The sequence below is a fragment of the Amphiura filiformis genome, chromosome 12 (genome assembly GCF_039555335.1).
Source record: "Amphiura filiformis chromosome 12, Afil_fr2py, whole genome shotgun sequence".
Lineage (NCBI taxonomy): Eukaryota > Metazoa > Echinodermata > Ophiuroidea > Amphilepidida > Amphiuridae > Amphiura > Amphiura filiformis.
In genome coordinates, this window is record NC_092639.1 from 43,741,352 (window position 1) to 43,749,174 (window position 7,823).

The window sequence follows — 7,823 nt, forward strand, 5'->3', positions numbered from 1 at the left end:
AGAGGGGAGCCTAGGTAAGAGATATGGGTTATGCTTTCCAGGGACAATAAAGTAATTCAAAATCAAATCACCTCCATCATCATGCATCGTTCATGTTTCAAACAAACAAACACACAAAACGTTTTCGACATCATTCGCAAAAGGTTACAAAAGGTTGCCAGAATTGGTTTAAATATCGGGTTTAAAGATTATAAAGGGTATAAAACATTTTCATAATATTCAAAAATATTTGTTGATAACCTACTGCAAATATTTAAACGTTTAATTGATCTTTATAATCCGAGATTTAATATTATTAAAACCCAAAATAATACATGTTTGTGTTTGCTGGGTTTATCTGGTAGTGAGCGTCTAAGGCAACTTGGTGATATGACGTGGGCGTGCGGCCAACCCGCACAGTCTTATGAATACTAGTCACACTAATGAGTCAGACGAAGGAGTCGGATATATGTCATCGTTCTCATTATTTATTAGGGTTCTGGGCTGATCCAACTGATCGGCTGGGAGCGGCAGGTATGTCTTGACCAACCTGGCTCGACGGTCGCAGGGTACGGAAGAGCCAAGAATGATCGGCGCACCGGTTTATATACCCTGATATCACGTGACCCGAAATAACTGAAGGGGGCCATCTCTCTTCTGAATCCATTTCCGCTACAATATTTATGATCCTCTCTACACTAAAGTTGAATTCATTACTCTATCACTTAGCGAAAAGCGGCTGGTATTTGACCAATGAGGTAGTAGCGCTTTTAACAACGCAATAAAATGGAACAATTTTAGAAGACCTTCGTACGGTAAATCCTAAAACTAACCCTTATCCTCACTCTTGACACTAACCTATATTGCCATGACCTGATCCCTCATCCTACCAAAAGTCATAAGTAATTCGTTATTTAGAGAGCTTTAGAGAATAAACGATAGGAATTCTTTTACTGTCCCCTACCGTGTTATAGACGACAGGAAGGTCCAATATTTTGAGTAGTGGATGCTGGCGCAGCCGGTACAGTATATACGATAAAAATACTTGACCTGCCTGTTGTCTATCATAGGTAGAGGATAGTAAAAACAAAAATTCCTATCGTTTATTCTCACTCTTAGTCAGTTAAATATTATTTTAATAACTATACACTATTAAGCAAAAAATTAAGTTACCGTCGTACCCCTCCATATCATAAAATGAACGAAACTTGAACGAAACTTGCTGTGAGTATTGCTTGCGCGTGCGCGTATTCCGCACTAAGTCTACACATACAACACGAGGTATACGCGCACCTCTACAAGCGTGTTACGCGTTATCAACACTCATAATGGCGTGGGTTCGTCTACGGCCTAAACATGCTAATAGACGGCAGCCGAAATCATGCGATTGCATGATGCAGTCATGTCTACAGTAGAATTCATCTCGACCTTTGCAGGACTTAACCCCATTAAAAGCTATTAAACCAAGATAACACTCATTGAAACAGCTCAACTGATTAAATCGGATCTTCTCTGGTTGTGCACAAGTGACTGTTTTCATGTGCGATATCGCAATAAAGCTGGTATTCATAGCTTCAGTTGGGTAACCGATTATAAAGGAAACGAAAGGAAACAATGTTATGTGTGGCTTTGTTCACGGAATCAGACAATGTCGTGCTTTTTGTAAACCAGCATTCTTGAAAATGAGCAACATAATGATTTTTGACTTAACACGGTTTAGAAATAATTTCTTCATATTTTTGGTGTTATCTGTCGTTTACATGTCCTTCCTAAAACACAAAAGTACGACCCTCTCAAACACCTAAATTAGCTAAAATTTAGGACATGTTACAAAACTTTATTTTCTAGAACCTATTTAGAATAATTTAAATGTAGCTTTTACCGGTTTTTTGTGGCATCCTTCAGAAGTGAGCGGTCCGATACCAATATTTTCGGTCAAATCTCCATTCAAATAACACGGGGAGTTGGCTAGCTATGCCTTGCCCTCACTCATATTTTACAAAAGTACGACCATTTCTGAACATCTAACCTAGCTGTAATTTTAGGTCATGTTAGAGAAATATATTTGCTAGAAGTTTTGGAGAATAAATAAAATATTGGCTGGTTATTTTTCACACAGTGATGTTAACTAGGCAAGTGTCCATTCTCCCAACATACATCATTTGTAGGGTCACGCGTCAATGGTGAGAGCACTGTGTATTGTGTATAGGAAAACGGACAGTAACTGCAGTATGGTCCAATCAGATTATGTGTCTACGAACTAGACCACTCCCACTGACTAAGAATTGTTGATTAATTGGCTGTCAAACAAGCAGAATGCTGTACCTATATTTTACAAATGTTTTCCAGAAGATTTATAATATCAGCTATCTTGGCGCCAATCCGTCCTCGTTTGAGTATAAGTCGACCAAAGTGCAGTTAACATGGTTAAGTGGCTCGACACAGTACAAACAACGTCAGCGTATGATATTCGTTGCTAATGATATAGTAGAGGTGCCTTATAAACGGCAATTCGTTATAGCGTCTTCTTGCCAGACAGAGGAATCTAAGAGGAACCAAGTAACAAGTGGAGTATTACAGGGTAATGTACTGGCATAGGTATGTGTCCTTTTTATCATCATTTAACTTCCGATTCCTGAAACCTTATGGGAAATAATATTTGGATGAATCTCTACACCTCGCTTCCTAATTCCAATTTTGCATAAAACCATGTAGTCACACAAATTCATGATACTAGTACTCTCCAACATTGAAATAGAGTACGACAGAGGGGATACATACTTCAAATGCATGCATAGTTGTGTCCTGAGTTGTGCCAACCATTTTGTTCGCTGATTGTATTCCCACACAACGTAAACACAAGCGTCAATCAAAATGTTGAAGGAGCCGACTTAAAATTTACGCATCTTCATTATAGCTGTACCGACAATAATATGTGTTGTAGGCCTACACGTAGTCAAGGACGTCAATCTAAGGTGACAGTATGGACACAATATCAAATATCTCCCGCATTTTGGCCATATAGATTCACAAGAAAATTATAGCACTTTAAGACGTGGGGTATGGGCGAACTTGAAGTACAGGTATCTGGAGAGGGGAAGCAACGGGTTACCCCAAATCACAGCGGCAGCTAGTCATTGTCCGCCGAGTGCGAATATCTATTTATTTTGGAAGGTTCGTGTTTGTTTTAAATTTTGGGGTGTTTTTCCAAAATTTGATATTTTTGGTGATATTTAAAAAAAGCGACATGCCAAAGACAACTCTTTGGGCACATAGTTTGTTATAGTTATTGCAGTTCTTTTCCACATACCTACGTTACCAGTTGCTTTGGTGATTTACTAATATTATATATTTTGTGACTGCAATTTGGCGTTTTCAACGCGTTTTAAGCTTATGATAATGAAATTAACGTGAATATATAGTCCCGCTGCTTTTAGAATTCTTACCTGATCGTCGGCTTTTGCAGGAAACAGAATGCAGATTGGCTCACGATAGATGTCGTATTCCTCTATGTGGGTCACTTGATGATAAGAATACTTTGAATTGTATAAATTTGCGTCTGGAAACCGGGTCTGGAACTGATTTTGGGACAGCCATATACTCTAGCGCCGTATCAAATCTCATAAAAAGGCCACGACTGGCGAGTATGTTTTTATGTTTCCCGCACGAAAGCTTGCGTCAACATCTATACTATACTTCTTTGGAAACGTTGACCTTTGACCATTCTTTGTTAATGCCCTGCTCTGACCTTGATATGTAGACTTGATTGGGTACAGTAAAAGCATCTACTTTACTGAATTGTTTATCCTACAGGGATACATGTACAGTCAGCATGGTCAGTAGTTTAACATGGTGTGTGAGCATGATGAAAGACCCATTATTGATTAGGCGCGTATATTAAAGGCACAAGTCCTTTGTGTGCATAGCAGAAAATTATAATAAAATGTTTCTTTCTAACTAAAATACTAACTGCATTCTGCATTATGTATTTATCTATTTATTTAGGCCTATGCCTATTTGTTTATTTATTTACTGATTTATTTACTGATTTATTTATTTATTTATTTATTTATTTGGTAGATAAGTAAGAAATTAGTAATATGCCATGACTCATCGGTTTATTATTGATTGTTGATTACTTAAAATTTGATTGATTGGTCGATTGATAATCATTTCACATTATATTCCTAGTTTATAGGCCCTATGGAACGTCTATTAAATTTTAATAGCATCGTACATTAGATAAATAAGCCTATCAGTATCGATTTATTCTATTCAGCAATATCAAGGATTACTATCAAATTTCTCACAGCTTCTCAGTTGGCTTCTGAGTTTTATAAACGTGAGGTCACGGGTTCGATTCCCACCTCTGCCTATTTTTTTCAAGGGTGAGAAAAAAATGCAATTTCTGAACTGCAAACTTATTTGGCGCGCGATCTGAGCTGGTCCTTTTCTGGTGGCTGTGTCTGTTACAGGCACACTCCCTCTGGAATCCAAACCAGGTTCACGCTCATTACACTTCCCTTATTAAGATCTATGAGCTTTTTTGCTACTATAACCAACATTGTGCACTAAATGGCTTATATCGGGGCTTCATTTTGAAAAATAAAATCTTATCTAACTTCTTATAGGGACCACGCCTCACACCCGCCTACATTTCGCAAATTTATTAGACCAGGGCTATAACTAATAGCAATGTGACTTTTTAATGAAAAACAAAAGAATTCTCAGGGGGCACATACCCCTTAGACACACGATCATGACATGCTGCGCTCACGCGGTTAAGTACACTTTGACCAAAAATAATGTGTGCCGGCAACTTTTCAAGATGGCGATTAACGCCCCCCAGTTTTACATAATATCATCCCATCAGACATTCCCCTGTATCCCGTATTCTATTTGAGTCATATTTTGATGTATGTACTAAAGATGGGGTTAATTTCTCGAAGCTGTCTGAGCTTTAATATAATATTGAGTTTGAAAACAGAGTATTAATATATAGTACACCATAGTAGGAATCTAACAGTCCATTTCAAAAGTATTGTTAAAAATGCCTTTTGAAGAACTGCATAGAACGTCGCCATAGTTTAAAAGCTATTGGCTGATTTAACCATTTTGCTTGATTATGTCACATCAATTCTAAACGGATATATATTTCGCATTGCTTTGACAGGACAAAATGGCGGATCCAAATTCTCCCAATGTACATGTCGTTGATTACATCATTCTTGTCCTCATGCTACTGATATCAGCTGGAATCGGAATATACTACGCCCTCACCGGCGGAAAGCAAAGAACATCGGGAGAATATTTTCTGGCTGACAGGAACATCCATATGATTCCGATCGGCTTCTCATTGATGGCTAGTTTCATGTCAGCAATAACGCTGCTTGGTATACCAGCCGATGTGTATTTTAATGGAACAATGTGGTGGTGGTTTTGTGTAGTACAAATAATAGCAGCATGGATCAATGCCAATACTTTTCTACCCATCTTCTACAAACTTAGACTAATCAGCGTAAATGAGGTAAAATTTACTTGTTACCTACTTTGACACGTTTTGTTTTGCTCATTTTTGAACTTCCTGGTGGCAGGAACCAATTTTTAATTTGACGTCATCTTATTGCTTTCGCTGAGGCCATATCTTACTGGATGTACAAATAGGGAAGCAAGGCTTCTTATACACTGTTACAACTCTTCGGTTTTCTACAGTTTGGGTTTTTGTAATTTAACTACAACTAATTTCCCCGATATTTTATTTTCGTTTTGAAAATGCTTCCATAAATGATTTTGACGAATGCTTGTTTACGTCCAGATTTTTTTTCAATGTTGTTTCTCCGTTTTTAAAAGAAAAACATTTTGTAAAAATACAAAAACTGGAAAAACAAAAACAATCTGGATAATTGCTGACAGTCCATCCTTTGTTCCATTTTAATTAGTATCCTTTTTATGAGCTATTCCTTTGATGTGAATGTTGTTTTGCTTATATACTCGATCAGTTCGTTTGTTCCGGTTCTTTCAAGAAGCAACTTTAATATGGTGATCTCCAACTATAACAACTGTCCTTGCCCTGAACTACTTAATTCTAACCATAATCCTAACCTTCATCCCAGTTATCATCATTACCTTAACAATAACCGTAACCATAATTAATTGTTCATCTTTACCCTAATTCTATAAACCCTACTCTAATCTGAACCTTTGCATTGATCCTGACCTTAAAATCTAAGCTTAATCCGACTTCGATAACCATTAACCAGTTATGTGTTTTTGCATTATTCTAACAGTATCTTGAACTACGATTTGACAAAAGTTTACGGTTTTGCGCCACGATGGTTGGCTATATTTCTCAGGTATGAATTTTTACTAGTCACAAGCACCCAATGCCAAAATCACCTTTTGACCAGTTTCACTTCAGAATGCACAACAAAACACGGTGTTTGTATAAGCGAAGTCCACTGTTTAATTGAATTTATATATCCTTTGCGTATAAATCCTTGCACAGATGACAATTTCCAAACTAGTGCTGCTTTCGCCAACCACCCACTTTCATCAGGAATCAGGCCATAAATAAAAGGTTGCTCCAACTGTTCTCATTTACATTGATTGACAGATGTGTTGTTTCATAGACCAGACTTAAGCATGTCGACATAAATATATATTCCCCTCCTTTGTTATACACTGCTGGATTAATTAACACCTTATGGGCTATGCAAATTGAATGGCTTACAGATTCCTTTCTTTGAAGGCACATAGACTACAAATACATTAGAAAGCCTACAAAAAGTTTCTAAAACAAATCTGTCACGAATATCTCTTGTGGCTCTCTTTAGTATAAAACAAGTAAAACTAAAATTAACCTTTCTGAGAAAAACTCATTCTGTCCCATTCACTTTATGAATATGGATCTTCCATAGTGATACAATAAGGCGCTTGAAAGTCGATTCCGAGTTTATCGTCCCTCGCCCGCGTCACGTTTTGGAAACCAAAAACACCCGCGTCAAATTTTCAAAAATGCCAAAATAATTCATTATTTTCAAAGTATCTGTGTTTTCACCAGTTTTAGCAATTGGAAACATATATTTTTGTTTGTAAAACATATAAATTCATAACTTGGAAGCAAAACCAGGCTCTTTTCTAACTTTCCTGCCCATATAAAAACCTGTTTAAAAATAACATGTATGGGTGTGGCTTTAAATCAACACGCATTTTAGGTCAATAATGAAATCTGATGAAATAATGAAAAATGAAAAAGTCACCTCACCAACACCCGGGAAAAAGGGACGATAAACTCGGAATTGACTTTCATGGGCCTAAAGTGGTAACATTGAGTATGTGATAATTCGATACTTCCTAAGATACATTTATCAATATATCTGACTGATTACAACTTGACTGTCATCAACTTGAGTACATGAGATGAGACTCTCATCTCTCATGAAATGGCTTTGCATGTAAACACAGTTAAAAGATCCAATTAAATTACTCGGGATACATCACAACTTGCAAATCGGAAATGCAATTTTATATACAAGCTATATTATAACATTCAATCAAGAAACATATCAATGTGTGTATTATTTTGAGTGTATATTCAAACTTGTTTTAATTTTGTTTTCAGTGTTCTTTCTTTCTTACTTTCTTTCTTTCATTCTTTCTTCCTTCCTTCTTCTCTTGATTCATTTATATATCTGTCCATGTATTTATCTATCTATTTATTTATTTATTCATTTACGTATGTAGTTCTTATATCTTGGTGCTGTTATATATGCTCCGTGCTTAGCATTTGCAACAAGTAAGTTTATTTTATATACTTCTCTTTTGAAATTCCATGTATATATAAA